Source organism: Mauremys reevesii, linkage group 1 (assembly GCF_016161935.1).
Source record: "Mauremys reevesii isolate NIE-2019 linkage group 1, ASM1616193v1, whole genome shotgun sequence".
NCBI lineage: Eukaryota > Metazoa > Chordata > Testudines > Geoemydidae > Mauremys > Mauremys reevesii.
Genome location: NC_052623.1, coordinates 124,196,802 through 124,217,403, shown reverse-complemented (window position 1 = coordinate 124,217,403; position 20,602 = coordinate 124,196,802). Strand labels below are relative to the sequence as shown.

At 42.4% G+C, this 20,602-nt stretch overlaps 1 protein-coding gene and 1 long non-coding RNA gene across 6 annotated transcripts in view; one reads left to right on the top strand and one right to left on the bottom strand.

Moving 5' to 3' along the window:
- GABRB3 (gamma-aminobutyric acid type A receptor subunit beta3) overlaps positions 1 to 20,602 on the top strand; it is a 262,321-nt gene that overhangs the window by 138,007 nt on the left and 103,712 nt on the right. The window lies entirely within an intron of this gene.
- Positions 16,646 to 20,602, bottom strand: part of LOC120372960 — a 57,634-nt gene continuing 53,677 nt past the window's right edge. For all 4 annotated transcript variants that reach the window (XR_005585291.1, XR_005585294.1, XR_005585293.1 and 1 more), the window contains one exon: positions 16,646 to 16,776. This is a non-coding gene — a long non-coding RNA (uncharacterized LOC120372960). The remainder of the gene's footprint in view (positions 16,777 to 20,602) is intronic.

Sequence of the window (20,602 nt, the reverse complement as noted above, 5' to 3'; positions counted from 1 at the left end):
GGCATGGATACATCAAAGTTTTAGACTAGTAAGTCAAATATTAGCCTTTTTAAAGCATAAGTTTGGTATAACATTCATTTGTACTCAATGTCCCCAGTAATATAGCCCAGGGGGAGGAATAGCTCAGTGGTTTGAGCATTGGTCTGCTAAACCCAGGGTCGTGAGTTTAATCCTTGAGGGGGCCACTTAGGGATCTGGGGCAAAATCAGTACTTGGTCCTGCTAATGAAGGCAGGGGGCTGGACTCGATGACCTTTTGAGGTCCCTTTCAGTTCTAGGAGATAGGTATATCTCCAATTTTTTTTTAATTAGTTGAGTGAGGTTAGATGTAATTAAAATGCCCCATAGGCTTTCTGTCCAAACCATTGTGGGCCTCGGAATTTAAATGTCAGCTTCTCTGGGAGCGACAAGATGAGTGAGGTAATATCTTTGATTGGGCCAACTTCTTTGATAGTCGTTTTGGGTTTCTCACATGATCTCCAGGTAGGATTCTTGATTTTTTTGTTCTTCTGGTGTATGGGAGTATGTGATGATATCTTGTTTGAGGTAGTGCCTTCCAGAGTATGAGTGGTGCAGGGGATGGTTCTTCATTTTTTTCTGAAGTCCTTCTGCAGAGCTGATCAGCACATTTGGAGTTGTAAGCAGTGGTCAGAGGGTTATAGATGGTGATTCCTCTGGGGATGATGATTTGTTTCTTTCAGTTTTTCAGGAAGTAGCTGTCACTGATAAGTTTTGCTTCCTTTTTCTTCATGTACTGGAGTTTCCATTTCAGATGGCAAAATTCGATATCTTTCATTGTTGTTTGCCGTATTGTTGTAGATGGGTTGGTCCCAGGATACTAGAGAGACAAAGTGGGTGAGGTGATATCTTTTATTATCTGTAATGAAGTTGGTCCAATAAAATATTCACTCACCCACCTTGTCTCTCTAATATCCTGGGACCACCATGGCTACAACACTGCAAAGAGCTTCTCTTGGTGTACTTTTTCCTTTTTTTGAAAACATCTTGAGTCTGGACTGTTAGGCCAAAGTCCTGAAAAAAAAATTGAAACATTTCATTCAAAAAATGCCAATATGGAACACTTCAGTGTTATTGAAACACAGAGTTGATTTTTTTCTAAATATAATTTCATTGAAATCAATATGCTCCCGAAGAAAGAAAAAAAATGTTCCCTTTTAAAATTCAGTCAGCTTTACTAATTAACAAGTACGTTTAGCAAAATATAGTTATTTATACTGGGACACAAGGGCGCCAGAATCAGGGGGGCCAAAGGGGCCATGCCCCTCCCCCCACTATTAAAAGTGAGAGGGCCGTGCACACCCACTTTTTAACATGGGTGTAGTAGCCTCAAGGAGGTGTGGAGTGGCAGGGGCTGTGTTTCATGGCTGGGGAGATGATAAGGGGATAAGCCCCTGCTAGTGGTGCCAACCTCTTCCTGGTGTTAGGTGGTCCTTTGCGCCTCGCCCCCCGCCCCACTATGGGGTTCCATCCCCTGATCCTCCTCTTCCTCCCGAGGCCCCGCCCACTGGTCAGGCCAGAAGCCAGAGCTGGGCCATGGTAAGAGCCGCCCAGGGAGCCTGGGTCACTGTGGGGAGCCCTGGACCCTCCACCTGCCATGGGTGGCACATACAGGGGAGCAGAGACACAGGATAGTGGCTGCTCTCCAGCCTGCTGGTCCCCACCCAGAACAGGTGGAGGTTCCAGGTCTCCCTACAGTGGCCCAGGCTGTGGCCAACTCTTATCACGGCCCAGCTCTGGTTTCGGGCCTGGCCAGACTGTGAGGCTTTGAGGGGAAGGGGAGAAGCAGGGGGCAGTGCCTCTGGGGGGAAGAGGAGGAGCAAGGGGCAGGGCTGATGGGCCCCCCCACACACACTTCTACACAGGTTCGCATGTTCCTGCTGGGACAAAGTGTCTGAATTTATGGGCAGAATTCCTCCTGACCATAGGGAGAAATTAAAATCTATAAGGAATGAGGAGCAGCTGATAGCCTGTACTTCCCTATAAGCAGCACTTGATGCACCGGATACAGTGACATACAACATGTAAAATTCTGTGGTGATGAGGAGAGTCTCCTTGCTCCAAGTATCAGGGATTCCCAGGGGGATCCATGTCACAATCAATGACCTGCCTTTCAAGAGCAATGAACTTTGTAATTCAAAGAATGATGAGGTCCTTAATTCATTAAAGAGCATAAGGGCTACACAGCATTCCCTGGGTCTGTACATCCCAGCCACAAGAGAAAGCAAGCAAGACCCCAGAGCTCCTTCAGGCAGCACTCCTCTGCTAGTCCTGCTATCAGCCTTAGATGTTGACCTCAGAGTCCCACGGCATCTTTCAAGGACTCTTTCCTCCACTTTGGCAACCACCTCTTTTTACTTTTGGAAAGTCTGGACTCAGATCACCATGCACAAGAGGGTCTCCTGACTGTTCTCCTGCCCAATTTCAGTCCCTTTGTACCCCACACCCTCCTTCCCCACTCCCATTTCAGAGATCCTTTCCACAACATACTGGTCAAGCAAGAAAAGGACTCCCTTCCACAACTGGGAACAGTGCAGGAGATGCACCTACAGCTTGGGGGATGGGGTTATTTCCACTGCTCCATCATCCCAAAGAAGAAAGGGGGTTGGTGTCTCATTCTGGACCTCTGGTGTCTCAAATTCATCTATCATTTCAAGTTCAAGGTGGTCACTCTGGCCTCCCTAATTCCCTCATTAGTGTAAGAGACTAGGGTGTAGGTAGTCTGGCCTAACAGTCACAGCTGGGCTGGTGTCCACAACTCAAGCATGGACACCAAGGCAGCAGGGATTAGAGTTATCACTAGTATCAGGATAAATAAGCAAGAGTCAGAGGCAGGCTGAGTTCAGAGACCGGAGATAAGAGGTAGAACCAGGCTGGGATCAGGAGGCAAGAGTCAGGCTAGGGTTGGAGGCTGGAGGTCAGAAGCAAGGTGCGGTCTGGAGTCACAGTAGGCCAGAAGTCTATGTGGTTGCCCACCGGGGTTAAAAAGTGTGCGTGGCCAATCAGAAGGCTGCAAGGTGCTGTCACTGTAGACCCTTTGGGCAGTACTTGCTGTGATACCTAATTTCACCAGAATGCTCTTTGGACATGGCTCTGCATGCCAATGTGGGATTGTCAGCCATCCCAGGCTTTGCAGACCCAGATTCTAGTCCCACCCATCCTTACAATTAGATCCTCAAGACTGGGTCTCAGCTCTCAACAGTGTCCCCTTCTCTGTACCACTATCAATCAGTACTCCAGCGACAGATACCTCCAGTGCGGGTGGAAAGCCCATCTAGATCACCTTCAAACTCAGGGTATGTGGTCCCCATACTAACTAAGCAAACTGATCAAACTAAGCAAAGTGCTCATCAGTCACTAAGAGTGGAATCCATGTGGACCATCATTCGAAGCAGAAAGAAAAGTTACTTACCCTACTTATTGTAGTTTTTCGGTATGTATTGTCCACATGGATTCTGTGACCTGTTATCCTTCCCCACTACTACCAAGTACTCCTCCTTTTGAGGTTCTCTTTTCCCCAGCCAGGTTGTGTAAACTGAGGGATGGGTAGGCCCACTCTACCCTTTATACCCTCAGATGGGGCAGGAGGGGATTAGGACATCTAGGGTGTAGGTGCAGCCCCAAAGGATAAAGCTGGGCAAAAGAATACAATCTCATGAGCATGGGTTGCACTCATATCAATAGTGGAATCCATATAGAGAACACATCTCAAAGAACCACAGTTACTCTAAAGTAATGGATTATTTTTTTTAGCCTTGATTCAGGTAAGCATTTAAGTAGGTGCTTCATTTTAAGTACATACTTAATCCTCTGCAGAATCAGAATGGAATTACTCACATGCTTAACAGCCTTGCTGAGTCTGGTGGATAATCATTTCCTGATACTGGAGTGCTTAGCAGGGAATCTTTAACCATCTATTAACTTGTTGGGTTTTTTTAAACTGAATATATGATTTGTAATATATATGTCCAGATAGAAATAGAAATAATATATCTATATGTCAGGTATAATTGATGAGTACAATTATTTTTGGAATCTAGATATTAGTGATTGGTGTCCTATAAATTCTTTAGAAAGATAAGTAAATCTATGTCAGAGACCATGTATAAATGGCTTTCTGATTGTACCTCTCATGAATAGTCCTGAGCAGACCTAAAACTCTGAGGTTACTTTGAAACACATTCAGTCAGAAGCAAGTGTGCAGTAGGTGCTCGCTTCAGATCCATTCCCATTCAGGAGCTTTACAGTCCATCCACGTGTCTCTCTCTCGGCTTGTACCCAGGACTACTGGTTGCATTCAGCTTTGTCTCACAAATACAGGTGACACTTACATTTTGCATTAGAAGCAGCCAAATTTCTCCATCCACATTCTATTTTTGGGTGAGTCTCTTGTTTTGGGTTCAGGCATTTTGGACATCAGTTGTTTTTCTTGTTATCAATGTACATGTAAGTCAGACTGGTACCTTCAGGACACAGCAGGATAGCTTTGTTGCAGTGGATGCCACAAGAGGAATTTATGAATGACTCGCGCATCAGAGAGTATGTGTCAGTGGCAGCACCACGACTCTGAAGGGGTGTTGCTAGGTCCAGCCAGTTCTGCTAATAGGTGATAGGGCTGTAGCCTTGCCTTTATCCTACATGCCATTGCCCCTTTTGGAGAGGTTCGCATCACCAAACTACCAACAGGGCACAATGACTCTATTCCCCAGCCAGATCGTAAGGCAGGGGAAGGTGTCTTGTGGCCTCTGTTACCCACTGCATGCTCACATAGGACTAGCTATGATCTGGCTTATAATACTTTGTCCTTGTAGGCATGCTTTGTGAATCATGCTCTGGCAGATTCCTGTTTGAAATCAATTTATTACATGTATCTTTATGTTTTCAAGGGCCCTCCCTGGAACATTTTAATCTGTCTGTGGGACTATTGTACCAGCAAATTTTAGAGAACGAAACATTACTTGTCTATAATGCTTGCTCTCTGAAGATATGTAGAAGCAACAGCTTACATCTCAGCATACTCCCCAAAGTTGGGGCTAAAAAAGCTAAATCAATACAGACACCTATATATTGGTTTAACTCTATTAGTACCAATTGTACTATATTGTACCAATTTAACTAAATCATTTTTTCTACTAATTTAGTTCAATTAGTAGAAAACCTGTGTTTAGAAAAGCTGTGTAGCCCCCCAAACAAGGGCAGCAGCAGTAGGGATGGTGATATCTTTTACTGCCTAGAGTGGAGACCAGCTGCAGAGTGGGGAAGGATTGTGCCGTTTCTTTACAAGAACAGACTGAAAATCACTTGTGTAGCCTAGGAAAAAAGGTGTGGTGTTAGCAGAGATTGAGTAACACTTGGCAAAACTCTACTGTACATAAATCAATGTGTATTTTAACATGTACTAAACTGATTGAGTTAAAGTCTGGGGAAGTCTACAATGTGCTTTGCCTACATTAGACTTTTCAAAAATGTTTCTAACATCACATCTCTTAATTCCTTGACAAGGCCCTTGGGTGCCAGAAAGTCACAGGACCCATGGACTCTCATGACAGATTTACTATACCCCTCCATCCCTATACATAATGTAATAATTCCTCATTTTTCAACTATCCTGCTGTCATGGTTACAGTCTGTGCACAGGAACATTGACTCCAAGCATATCCATGCATGGAAAATTGTGAAAAAATGCTATCCTCTTATTAGAAAGGCTGCTACTATAGAAGCAAGCAGGATTCAATAATTATTCTAAAATATAGTGAAGGATCTGTTTAAATTATATTCTGTCAAATTACGTTTGTTATAAAAGTTCTTTAAACACTTTTTTTACACTTAGAACACTGCAGATAATTAATTTTACGTGATCTAAGTAAATTGTAGTGAGGATGAAAATACTTGTCTATATATCCTAATTGCACCTGCAAGCCCCCAACCCAGACAAGCACGCTCACCATCCAAATGCTGATTTTCTCCTGCCACTCCTAACAAATGAAGCAATAGCCCAACAATGAGACATCTAACTTTCCTGCAAGAGCACTTCAAGCCTCTTTATATTTCAGCTGCCAAGTTTCCTCTTGCTGGAAAAGGCTTTCATGGGACATCCCTCCAAGTCTACATCCCTCTTTTTCATGCAACTGGAGTCCTTTAACTTCACAAGTGCATGAAATCCTCCCATAACCCCTGAATGTGCATCTCCACATCTTCTGGAGACTATGCAGAGACCTATCCTCAGGTGGTATAAATCAGCATTTCTGCTTTGAAGTCTATGATACTATGATGCTTTATATCAGCTCAGAATCTGGCCCTCATATCCCAGTTTCCCTATGCTATGTATTAGGAACTGTTTAGTATTCTAAGTAGTAAGAAGCCTTGGAGACCTTCACATTGAGGAACACATGAGAGTTTTGAAAATACTGGACTACATTCTGCTATGCTATATTGGTAGAAATCTGTTATTCCAGATTCACACCAGTGTAACAAAGCAAAATTTGTGCCAAATAACTTAAATATTAAAAATAGGGCATTTGTTTGTATAGTGAGTTAGAGCATCAGCCACTCACCTCTACAGAGCCAAGATTTCTGTTTTGGCTGCTTTGTTTGACAGATGCTGTATTTTCTTCCTTTGTGCATGAATCTCTGAAATTTTCAGGCAGTACTGGTAGTGTACTTGTAGACCAGATCCTATTTAAGTTTACTAGAATTAAAAATGCTTAGCACCTCTCAGGATCAGTGCTACATAAATAAGTTAATCATGTGATTAGTTCACATGGGGATACAATAAAAAGTTCCACTGAGTTCTACTGGCAAAGATCTCAGCCATACGAATTTGTCTGTAATGACTAATGAAAACACAGTGATGAAGGGAATGAAAATCATTTGTTAGAACTTGGGTTATACTACATTACCAGTATAGTACATATATTCATCTAAAATGAATTCTTAAATAATTATACACATAATGGTGCTCAGCAGCTCACAAGATTAGGCTCAATTATTTGTAACTTATTGATTGGGTAAAAGAGCACTATACATCTGAAAGGTTTTGTTGGCTGTTGGATTGATTGTTTTTTTGTAAACTGTTGGTTTACAAAAATACTTTGAAAGTTTCAAGTAAATGTTTCCTGGCCTCTTGTAAATACCCATTGTCAGTGAATTCCTCAAAATGACATCTTGCCTTTTGTTCAAACTGTGTTTCTGCTTGAAGAGTTCATAGGCATTTTTGTAATGTCTGAACTGCTTCGACTCATGTGGTAGACTTTTGCCTCTAGGGTATAGTCCTGTATTGCACTCAATCTTCTGCAGATCCAATTAACATTTTGGAAAGGTAAACCATGGATAAGTTCTGCATTTCTAAAGTGGAATGAATAAGACAAAGGTAGCAAAACTACAATGCTACATTATTGTTGCACACAGCAGTATTATTTTTGTTCATATACATTTAAAATTTAATGGTTTTAAGTGAGATTCCTTCTTTCGGACCTTTAGTGTTAGTGAATCTAGCTATAGATTACTCTCCTATCGTGAAATTTTTTCCATTAGTCCTCTCTTCCATATTATTCTAGGGTGACAAATTGTCTTATTTTGATATAGTTTTCCTTCTTTCTCTCTCCTCCCACCGTTGCTGAAAATTCATTTTCCCTAATAAATAAAATAAAGATAAGCCAAATGTAGAGCAATGTTGAAACAGATACATTTTTTTCTTTAAATACAGTTCTACTCTTATGTAAAGATTTCAAAACCAGTTAGAGAAGCCTGCCTAATTTGGAGAACACTAATATATTTGAGATAGGGATGGAAAAATCAGGGCCACAGTTAGATTGAGAAAAAATACATCTTGTAAACATGCAAATAAGACTTATAGAATACACAGCTACAGGCAGACTTTTCTATTGAGGCTGAGATATTAGTAAATTTCACTTGTGCATTAAAACACAGAACTTAATTAAGTGAAAAGTAATTGGTATCTGGAAAGTAAAGCAACATCTGAAGAGATCCGGATCTATAAGGTGATCAATACTGAGCAGTTTTTCAAATGTCAGGACCGGAGACCTTGGGTCAATGGCATCTCTGAGGGAAATACTTCACTTAGTAGTTTTGAGCATGCTTGTCTCTAAAGGATATAGGCAATTTCTTCTAAAATCAGTAAGATTTGGGGGGATTGGGGAAGGAATGTATTTCTTTAAAGATTTAAAATATATAAATTTTATTTTTGCCTTAAATATTTAATTTTGGTAAAATATTTGTATCATCTCTGTAAGCCATAAAATTGCAAAACTTTTTATGTGTGATATTGGTTGAATTTTAAAGTTCAGGTTCTTGTCCTTATTAAAGGCCTGATCCAAAGCCCATTCACTTCAAGATCACAGCACAGATTTTGATGCAGTATATAAACACTTAAGTCAATACAGAATAATGTAGGTGTTTGGGGTTGGGTATATGGCTGTTCTGGCTACGGGGATGGTGCTTGATTGGGGGACTGGTGCATGATGTAGGCTATAGGCAGGGTGAGGAGTCTAATGCTGGCTGCTGGGTGGGGGAAGTTCATCGACATATACGGGTTCCTGCTGGGAATGCTTCTCACATTTTTTAAAAAATCTGCAATTATGGGTCTTTATTTGCCTTCTGGTTTTTGAGCATTTAGGGTTTAATTTTTTGAACTTTTATTTTCAACCATGAGGTTCAGAAGCTTCTTTTTTAAATTAAAGTCTAAGTTCTCATATAAGAATCTGACTCCAGAAGCTGAGGCTCTTTAAGAAAAGAACAAATTTTGCAAGACTCGCTACAAAATTGCCAGAACTGGCAACACTGGTTTTGTCTTGCATGGAGCAACTTTCCAAGCCACTGCCTTTGGTCTTCTTGGAATGATACTTCTCCACTCCTGGAGTAGATTTCTGTATGGGTAGGTAGGGGGTGAGGAGTGAGAGCTGCATTGGGCTTGGTTAGGGTGTGAGCTGTAATAGCTGGAATGGGGTTGGAGTAGCTGAAGGATGGGTGAGAGAGCAAGTTGCTCCTTACCTTCCCTTTGGGCACTCTCATGGGGTCTTAGTGACCACTGAATATTGATGGATTTTTTTTCTTTGCATTCTCAACCAGTGGGGCATAGCCCAGTGAAGTCAGTTGAAAAGCCTTTATTGGCATGAATGTCTTAGTCAAAAGTGACCAAACCAAGCAAGCAATGAAGCCCATTATTAACCTCCTGGACACTCTTCAGCACCCACCTTTTTCTTTTCTAAGATTGTTGAGGAGGAGATGGACTGAGGTGGATCTATATATGGGCAGTCCTTTGCTTTGCAATTTTTAATTTATCAGATCAGGCACTTATAGTCGCATTTCAATAATATCTAGCTCTTTGATATTTGAATACATGAATAATAAATTCACAAATCTGACAGGGGGTCTGGGGCAAATTTTCACAACCCTCCAAGTGTATAGGGTGACTTGGGAGAGGCTGGGCCCAAGGCAACTGGGAGATGTGGTGATTCAGTGCACCACCCAGTGAGGCTTCACTGGCCAGGCACTGCTGGAATCTTGTCAGAGTTTAAAGCTACTCTCATTTGGTGGAAAGTAGTAGCAGTACATCTGTCTGCTCTCCCCCAGGAGTGAATCTTTGCATATGCAAAGGGGGAGAAAATTGTAACCTCTGCTCCCACATTAGTGAAATAAACCAGTTAGATTTCTACCCTTGTTTATCTTACATGTAGTGATTTTTTGAGGTTTTTCCTGGTGTATTATTCACCAAAAATACAGTACTAGTGGTGTTATAACTCTTCAAGTGATGATCCCTTTCAGTATTCACCATGGGTGTGTGCATGTGCTCCATGCACCCCAGACTAAAAGATTCTTCAACAGCCATATCTGTCAGTGCATGCTGTGCACTGCACCTCCTCATTCTCTGAACTGCGGACATAAGGGGCAGTGTGGACCAACTACCTCTCCAGTTCTTTTCTACCACTTGAGGTCCGAAACGGAACTTCTCAGCATCAGCAGCTTTTTTAGCATTCCTGTCTTCCTGATCAGGTTTTTTTGTAAATAATTTATCTTCTTCTTATTGTTAGCTAGTTTTAGTGTGTAGTTAGTTAAAAAGCCTGTGGTTTGTGGTGCAGCATAGATCCTCACACTCTCCTCCTTTCTGAGTTCTGCTTCTGAGCCATCCACAGTGAATTCCCATAGGAACCATCATTAGAGAAGAAAAGACAGTGACTGTAAGGTAAGTTCTTTGAGATGTGTGGCCCCCATTGTCAGACTCTGGGTTCCAGGCGGTCAGGCCTGGTGGGAGCAATGGTCAAGCACAGGTATCAAGGGCTGAAGCCAGGCCTAAGGCAGCATTGAAACTGGGGCCTGGGAACAGGCTGTGTGTGAGATCCAGTGTCAGAGTCTGTAGACAAGCCAAATCAGGATCAGAGTTGGAGTCTGACCCAATGCTAGCCAAAGGTTGAAGCTGAGTTGGAGTCAGTCCAAGGGTATGGCCTGGGGTCAGAAGGCAGGTTCAGGTCTGAAGCAAGTCTGGAATAGGGTACAGACAAGGCTGAACAGGGCTGGAACAAGGTTCAGGCAAGGCTGGGACAGGAATAGGATTGAGGGAGGCTGGAAGCCTAAGGGAGTCTAACACTGCAAGGCAGAAGGAAGGTTCCCAGCTGAGTGGTACTGTTTTGCACAGACTAACTTGTGGCTCTGGCAGCGAGAGTGAAATACTTGTGACTGGGGGTCATCTGACCTTGGCCTTGCCCATGAATAGGCTGGTGAGGTCTGAAGGGCTAGGGGTGAGGGGCGGGCCGGAAGTGGTGCTCAAGGAAAGTGATAGAGGAAGGCGGTAAGGCTGCCCTCGCCTCCTGGAGTATATGCTGGGGACTCTAGAGATGGATAGTTCAATGCACCAGCTGACCGCTAGGGGATCCAACTAGTCACTCTAGTTGTAGTCCAGGAGGTCTCTGATCCTGGTGGTACCACCCAGGACCAACCTCCGGTGCACCAATGGGGACTCTGCCACCTGCACACCGGGATGGCGGTTGTGAGGGGCTCCGTGAAAAGATCCTCCTCCTCAGTGGCCGCCATGGACCTGGTCACTGAGACTAGTTTCCAGGTCCTGAGGAGGTCCTGGTAAAACACTGGCTGACTGAGCAGCCTTGGTCCAGCTGTGGGTTTGCCTCACACCTATAGGCACTCCACTCTAGAAGCAGCACCTCAGAATTTCAGGATACTTTGTATTTAGGGGGTCTAATTATGGATTTAAGTGTTTTAGTCAGGCATGCTGGCCTAAAAATCCAGAAATGGCTAGTGATTTTGGGTGCCTCAATTTCTGAGTGACCAATTTAAGGCATCTTGAAGGGGCCTGATTTTCAGAGGATGGGTGCTATCAGCACTTTCTAAAATTCAGGCCCTTTCAAGGTACCTCTAATTGGGCACCCAAAAATTGAGGCACCCAAAATCACTAACTGGAAAACCTTGAGCTACGTGTTTGTAAGTGTCGGAAATTATATGGATTGTTAACAATTTAGATTTCAAACTCACAGCTGAGAGAGTGGGGGATATCATTAAGATTAAGGTTATTAATTGTATATTGGATAACTTCCTGGAGATATAGATGACCAGAAATATTAGGGGTTAATTTTTAACCAAATCAAGCACTGTGCAATAGGCTGAATACATCTACAAATGCTGTTTTATCTCAATGGATAGAACATGGAACCAAGATTGTTCTGGTAGTTTAGGGCAAGAATGCCTGACCACAATCTTCTAATGCTGATACATTTGTTACTGATACTTCTGATTGAAGAAACCCTCTCTGCATTTACTGCTCCTGATAGTGCCACCCTACACTCACAGGCAGTGGGTCAGAAATCCCATTTCAGATTTTCACATGCTGAAATGAATAAAATCCATTTAAAGTTATATCAAAATGAATTGCTGGTGTGCAAGATCACTAAAGACTAACAGATATACAACTCCAGCATCTTGACAGGGAAATACTAGAAAAAGAACATATGGGGAACAATGCTTGAATTCGAATATACTAAATAGAAAGTAAATAGAAAGTTTTTCTTTGTATTGGCTATAGTAAATGTTTTAACGATTTAAAAAAGAACAAGAAAGCATCCTGATGCTACACTGCTCAAGAACAGTTAATAGTGATAAAAATATTAGCCTCTTTATTTTGGACTCAAGTCTCTTTGATCATGGTATCTGCCACATACCCGTGATTTTAAGAAAAAACAGAGCTGGGGAGACTTCAATTATGCCGGTAAAGTTTAAAAACTTTTCTGGATATCCCATTCTTGAACTTTATCATGAGCTTCTCTGTGTGTGATTTTATAACAAATATGATGTTGACCCTGTTACTGACTTCTGTTTTTTTCCTTCAATCTCTATGGATGCTGTAACTTAAGGCAGCTTTGCTACAACTGCAAATAGATTGTTGTACCACTCAAAATTACCAGAGTGCAGAGCAGTCTGGCCACTCCTCTGCCCTGGTATGCCCCTGATCCAGGGATTATGCAGGGGTGACAGGGGACATAGGTAAGGACAACATAGTGCTGCTCCACCCCCGCTTTACAGCCCTAGTTTGTCACTGGATCAGCGTAAAGCACTCATAGCGGAGACCAGAACCTGGACCTATGTTTTAGTCTGGCATTTGTGTGGGTGGAGCATGGTGTAACAACAACAAGATAATGCTAATAGAGCAACAAAAATTGTGTATTGTTGCAACTGAGTAGCTTTAAATGATTTAAAATATTGCTTAGTGTATAATGGTATCTCCTTGTGTTTTCTCCCCACCTCCCCGATAAAAATATTCAGAAAAAAATATAGCTCCTTCCAATTTGTGGCCATATTATCACTGCCCAAGAACAGGTGTGCTGGGAGAGGTAGGAAGAATGTGCATGCAGAATGCAGCCATTAATGGGTTGCTTTATCATTCCCTCTACACCAGTTTGACACAAGTGTAACTCCACTGAACTTCGATGAAGTTACTCCAGTAACTGGTGTGGTAAGAATCAGGTTCAATGGTGTCTATCTGTGCTGAGTGTGCAAGGGTACTTATAGTGACCCCGGAAAGGATGGGTCTGAATGATACAGGCCAAGGACCACATATTGGCAAATGGTTGCAGGTAGAGGTGCTCATAGCTGTAGTAACTACTGCTGTGGAGCTTACTCCTTGCATGTATCTTGCATTCCTGCTCCTCGCCTCTGCAGGTATAATGGAATCGACTCCAGTGGGGTCAAGATTTCACCCAATACCTCCATGCACAACTGCTCAGCCAGTGCACCTTCTTCTCTCTTCCTCAGACCTTGTTAGGAGCTTTTATTATTGAAACTAAAAGAGAAGGTCAAATTCAGCCCTGGTGTAAGGGATGTATCTGCTTATGCCTGGATTAAATTTGGCTCAAATGGATTACATCCCGATTTGTCAAGATGAAACTACCTACTGTTGGCTCCTTATCTTCATGTGAGAGCACTGTAAAATAGGAATGGAATGTTTTTGAATGGAAGGATGAATCAATAGATAAGCATTCTGGTAGTCTTTCTATTAATGCTACAATATGGTCTCATCACTAGTATCCTCATAAAATATAATTAGGTTTGGAATGATCACCTTCTTAAATGTTCAGCTTGAGCCACCCTGTGTTTGGAATTCTCACAGATGAGCATAACTTGAAACTGCTATTCATAGTACTCTTGCAATCTGTCACTTCTGAATATTTTGTGCTATCTATCCTTTCCTTCAAAGAAGATTTTTACTATTGTATTAGGACTTCATTTTATTTTGGCTCATTAGAGTTTAGTTCATACATACAGCTTTTGTTGACATCAATATGTTGTGGGTGATAAGTAGAGTTGGCCATATTTTTCATCAGAACAGTTTTTAACAAAAAATGCCATTTCTTTCAAAATCAAAGTGTTTAGAAAAACATGTCTATTTTGACAATTTCATCTTGAAAAAACAAAATGGAACTTTTTGATTTGGAATGAAATGCATTAGGCTTTAATATACATTTTTTTAAAGGTTGGAATTGAAATAAGATATTTTGATCGACCAAAACCAGAATTTTTATTTATTTATTGTTTACTTTGGAACTTCCTTTTGCAGAAAAAATTGAAACATTTTGTTTTAATTCTGTTTTAGAAGAGAAGAAATATTTGAAGTGGTGGAGTTTCCCATAAAATGGAAAATCTGGTTCTGTCCTTCTTGCACGCCCCGACCAGCTCTAATGATAAGCACCTCTGAAAATCAGACCACTTATTTAGATGCCTACATATGTATTTAAGTGCCTAACTTTAGATACCTAAGTTTGGAAAATTTTGGCTTAAATGACTTGCCCAAGGTTACACATTGAATCATTGGCAGAGCTGGGGCTAAAACTCAAGATATATGTTAACTTACTACATAATGATGCCTATAGCACTTTTATTCCATAGCACTTTAAAGACTACATGTAGTTATAAAATACTTATGGGAATTCTTCACGCACAGCTGAAATATGCCAATCTCTATCTATTCGATTCTATTCTATACAGATTCTTAAACTGTGGATTTTTTTCTACTAAGAATTTTCACACTTAAAATACTCATCAACCTGAAAAAGACAAGTGCAGGGCCATATTAACATTCCTACTGCAAAAGCAACACAAACTCAAACACAAAATTGATAAGCAAGTAGACTGTGCTGTAGTTACAACCAACACTACCTTACAGTATATTAAATTTCCATAAATCAAGAAAGATTAATTTTGACTTTGATCAGCTTTGACCAGATTATATTCCTTCATCAGGACTTGTAGTTTGAAATCAATGGGACTTGGGTCTCTGTCATTCTTGGTGCTTTTGAAAATCCTATCTAAATATGGTCTTAGTACTTTAACTTTAGGCTCCTCTTTTTGAAAAGTTTGTCCTGCGTATATAAAACATACTTACAGTAACTTTGTTAATGTACTGGATGTCAAAATAACTTTTCACTGGTAACAGTGATATAATTTTGTTTTGATGTGACAACAGTTTTTTGCCACTTAGTGAAAAGTTTTTAACAAAAATACAGTTCTAGTCCCTGATTCTGGTAACATTTATGCCCAGGCTTAACTTTAAGAACACGTGTAGTCCCATTGGAGTTAAAGGGCTAAAATTATGAAGTTACATGCACACTTAAATGTTTGTAGGATCAGAACCTGCAATAACTGGAAGTTAAATGGACTGTTGGCAGAGTAAGGTACTACTCAATGAGTATGGGTGCCAAAAATTGGGTCCCTTCAATAATATAAAATCATTTGGATCCTGTGATGAGGAACACTCACCTCCTGAATGCCTCCTGTCACCTAGGTGTGGTGCTGCAATCTTTCTTGGTGCTGGTGCCCCCTAGAGGTTGTTGCCTTAGCTGGTCAGGTCTTCAGTGGCTCAGCCCTCTGGCTAAGTCACACCATCAAAATTGATGAGTGAACTCCTTCTAGGGTAACAAAAGTTCAATACATGATATGCCATTACTAGGGTCTTCAGTATTGTCTCTGGGCTCTTGTACATCTCATCACAGATTCCATGTCACTTTAGGATCTATTGGATTTGTCTGGTGGTATTTCTTTACTTTCTATTATCACCAGTCATGTACTCTTGCTCCACTTATTTATTGCCTCCATTTCTAAACTTACACTTAGGGCTTGTCTATATAGTGTGTTAATCTGTACTAGAAGGGTATAAATTCTACTGTGCACTAGTTGTGTAGTGGGGTGGCTGCCCCACTCCCAGAGAGTGTAGGCTGCAGCAGGCCAGTGCACCTGCAGAGATGGGCCACCAATTAGAAAAGGGCTTGTTGGGAGCCAATTGGAGCCAAGATTGGAGACAGCCAATCAGGGCTCAGCTTGGCCCTCTATAAAGGCTGCCCAGGAAGGGAGCAGTGAGTCTTTCCCAGGCCTTTGACAGGGGAAGGTCAGTCTCCAGAGCTGGGAGACTAGCACTGCGGACAGCGCAGTGCTGGCCAGGCTCCGGGAGCAGAAGGGAGCTCTATCCCATAGCCTGCCAGGCTGCAGGCCCTGAAGGGAAGGGCCTAGCGCAGGGGTCAGCAACCTCTGGCACGCAGCTCGCCAGGGTAAGCACCCTGGTGGGCTGGGCCAGTTTGTTTACCTGCCACATTTGCTCAGCCCCAGGCTCCACCCCTTCCCCCAAGGCCCCACCCCACCTCTTCCCACCCCTGGCTCACTCCATCCCCCCTTCCTCCATCGCTCACTCTCTCCCACCCTCACTCACTTTCATCAGGCTGCGGTAGGGGGTTGGGATGAAGGAGGGGGCGAGGATTGCGGGCTCTGGGAGGGAGTTTGGGTGCAGGAGGGGGTACAGGGTGTAGGCTCTGGGAGGGGATTTGGGTGCGGGCTGTGGGCTGGGGCGGGGGGTTGGGGTGTGGGAGGGGGTGAGGGGTGTGAGCTCCAGACAGGCGGCACTTAACTCAGGTGGCTCCCCAAAGTGACCGGCACATCTCTCTGGCAGCAGCTCCTAGGCAGGAGGGAGGCGGTCTCTGCGCACTGCCCCTGCCTGCCCGCAGCTCCCATTGGTCACTGTTCCTGGTCAACAGGTGTGAGTTCATTTCAAAAGCAATTTTTCTGTTTGCCTTAAATAGTCTTCAGAATTTCTTCCAGTCAGATTTATTTTTTAGCCTAAACCAGCATTATGGTAGAATTTTTGAAAATGAGATTCTAAGAGCTTGATTCTGATACTGAGCAGCATGAGTGAGGGTATCTTCTCCATGTGTGGTCCCACTGAAGTTAATTGGATGACTTCTGAGGTAAAGTTCTAATAAACCAGAGTAAGAATATCAGAATCTAGGCCTTAATATGCTTTTGCTATATGACCTTAATGCTTGTGCAGCACTTCTTCATGATTATCTTTTGCATAACAGATAAAGTGCATGAAAAGACGGTTTCTTTCCTGCTTTTGGCTGTCTTGCACTTTGGCTACAAATGATATATCAAGAATTTCATGACTCCCTTTCTTTATTAATACTTTCTGAATGGGATAATTTTTCCAATATACATAGCTGCAATCCTGCTGAAAAAGAGCTGTTTCTTTTCTGTGTTTATTCTAGGTAACTAAACACTACAATATTGCTTTCATTTGTACTCAGTCTCTACTGAGCCAAAAAATCCCATTCATCATTGAAATATTTATTAAAATTCTTAGTCAGAGGGTGTAATTAAATAGACTCAGACTTCCCGCAGGGCAGTAGACAGAGATCAATATTAAAAACGCAGGACATGTAAAATAATTTCTGCCATCAGTTAATCAAAGGAATGAAAAATAGATAACTTTTGACACACAATAGTGAGTCTAATTACTTTTCTATTCATTTTAGCAAAAATTTCCCTCAACCCAAATAACTTGTCATAGCATCAAATTTCTGTTTCTTTGTTAAGAATTTTGCTGGGCGTGGGAAATAATGGGAGATTAGTTTTTACTGTTATTTGGGGGTTTTTCCTTTCAGAATCAGAATTGACGTGGTATGTTTTAATGCAGTTTAATATATATCATTATATGTCCTAATTTGTCTCTCCTTTGGATTTCCTCAAGGTTATTTAATATGCAGCACATTAAATATTAGATCTATTAAAGGTTCAATGGCATTTATCATTTCCACTGATTCTGAAAGCTGAAGAATGAACTTTTAATAGTGAAGTACAAGTACATATGTTTTAAACAAAAAGGGCTACATTGTGACTTGGTCTATATGCCTGGCACTAGAGAAATAAAGGAGAGTAAGAACCCCCTTTGCACTCCTGGGTGTGCTACCTGCTTATTTCATCCTGAGCTCCTGAAGCGGAGAGGCAGGAAATGTGCATAGTTTTGGCAAGTCTGACTGAGCCAGCGCAAAGGGTGTTGTACTTTTGTTGTTGGGTTATACCAGCAGCAAATTGCTACCACCCCAAAGAGGAAGCAGGAAGAGAACTGTGCCTCTGAGGACTGTCTTAGAGGCACAGTGTCTGCTGTGGCTTCTGGGGTGGTGGAGTGTATGCACCATCCATTTCTCAATGCTGCATGTAAAGGCACAGTCTAGCCCAGGGATGGGCAAACTTTTTGGCCTGAGGGCCTCCCCAAACAGCCTGGCCCCCGCCCCCTATCTGCCCCTCCCACTTCCTGCCCCTGACTGCCCCCCTCAGAACCTCCAACCCATCCAACCCCCCTGCTCATTGTCCCCTGACCACTCCATTCCGGGGCCCCCTACCCCTGACCACCCCCCTGGGACCAACCCCCCCTGTCCCCTGACTGCACTGCCCCCTATCCTCACCCCTGCCCCTCGACAGGCCTCCCGGGACTCCCACACCTATCCAACCCCCTGGCTCCTTGTCCCCTGACCGTCCCCTCCAGGTACCCCACCCCTAACTGCCCCCCGGGACTCCACCCCCTATCCAACCACCCCCTGTTCTCTGTCCCCTGACTGCCCACCAGGACCCCCTGCTCCTTATCCAATCCCTCCTCTCCCCTCTCCCTTACCATTCCACTCAGAGCAGCAGGAGCTCACAGCTCCACCACCTGGCTGGAGCCAGTCACGCTGCCATGCTGCGTGGCAGAAGTGGTGGGCCAGAGCACTGGCGGTGTGGCAAGCTGAGGCTGTGGGGGAGGGAGGCAGGAGCTCAAGGGCCGGGAAGGACGGTCCCACAGGCCGGATGTGCCTGCGGGCCATAGTTTGCCCACCTCTTGTCTAGCCCAAAGACAGAACACTAAGAATGAGCTAGTCTGAGAGCTAAGTGGGGAATTTTACAAGTTCAGTAGCAGAGTAGAGGCAAGCACCAATGCTAATGGTGTAGAACATATGATTCTTTAAAACGCACTTATACTCAATAGAGTGCTTTTGTTTTAATCAGCACAAAAATATCAGAAACCTATAGGATTCTATGGTAATCTCCATAGCACAATTAAAGAAAATTGATGTGTAACTTCAAAAAGCACCACATGTAATTGCCCTTTTTATTATGCAAGCATTTTTGCTTATTTGGTGCTGCATCAACATTTCTCTTAAATGAAGCTTCTATTAATAAAAGAAATTTTCAGTTTAGTGAAGAAATATAATATAGCAGATATTGTTTAATTAAATGGCTTGGGCCAAAATCTTCCCTGATAGTGTCACTGGAATTACACTAAGGATGAATTTGGCCCAAAGTTTCTACAGCACTAAGTTACTTTGCAAGTTACTATTTGAAACCAAAAGGCAAAACGCTATTAATGGAAAACAGCTTGCGTAGTCCAGTACCATAAATATGTTAGTGGTATAATTTCAGCTATTGTGCTACTTCAGCAATTTTCTAGGGAATATGCCAGTTGAAGAGGATATAATATAAAGTAACAGCACTGACATATTATATTTAAAAACTTTAAAATTCCTTGTCTGTACAATACATTTCCATAAACTATTAAACATAAAACTGTCCTCATACTGTCCCCAAGTTAATTAAGTTAATTGTTTTGTTAATGCTTGAGCATATAAGACTTACTTTGTAAAATTACTTGTGATAAGATTTTAAATCCCTTTGCCACCTTACCACTGCACTAATCTATCTAAGGTTAAACACACTGTTTAATTTATACTTAATAGAAAGAAAGAAAGAAAGAAAGAAAGAAAGAAAGAAAGAAAGAATAGCGAATATTTAATTAAATTAAAGGACTAAGTTGCCTCAGTCTAAACCAGGGGTAGGCAACCTATGGCATGCGTGCCAAAGGTGGCACATGAACTGATTTTCAGTGGCACTCACACTGCCCGGGTCCTGGCCACCAGTCCGGGGGGCTCTGCATTTTAATTTAATTTTAAATGAAGCTTCTTAAACATTTAAAAACCTTATTTACTTTACATACAACAATAGTTTAGTTATATATTATAGACTTATAGAAAGAGACCTTCTAAAAACATTAAAATGTATTACTGGCATGCAAAAACTTAAATTAGAGTGAATAAATGAAGACTCAGCACACCACTTCTGAAAGGTTGCCAACCCCTGGACTCTAAACCCATTAGATCCAATACCATGTCTGTGACTAGTGAACCACTGTTACTGCAAGCTTCCATGCACATATGTGACCCAGCCAAATACTGAATTGCCAAATAGTATGTTTTGGTTAGGTGTGGCAAAAATAAAAACAAATGTACTTCTATATCTTCAGCAATGTAAAGATATTATACATAAAGTAATGAAACACTCATCAGAATTTAATTTTGTGTGTGTGCTTTGATGCTTTTTTATTACATTTTGAAAATATTTGATGAACTAATTGGGAGCTGGCAAAAAAAAAAAATCCTTTTAAGAGGGGACCTTTACCATGCATTCTGTCAAAGACTTACAGTGCTGGCCTCGTAACTGAAAATGAGGTCCTACAGTCAGGGGCGGCTCTAGGCACCAGCGCGCCAAGCAGGCGCTTGGGGCGGCCGTTTCCCGGGGGGGCGGCATTTGGCTCCGGTGGAGCTCCCGCCGGCATGCCTGCGGCAGGTCCACCGGAGCGCGGGACGAGCAGACCTGCGCAGGCACGCGTGCCTAAGGCAGCACACAAGCTGATTTTCAGTGGCACTCACACTGCCCGGGTCCTGGCCACCAGTCCGGGGGGCTCTGCATTTTAATTTAATTTTAAATGAAGC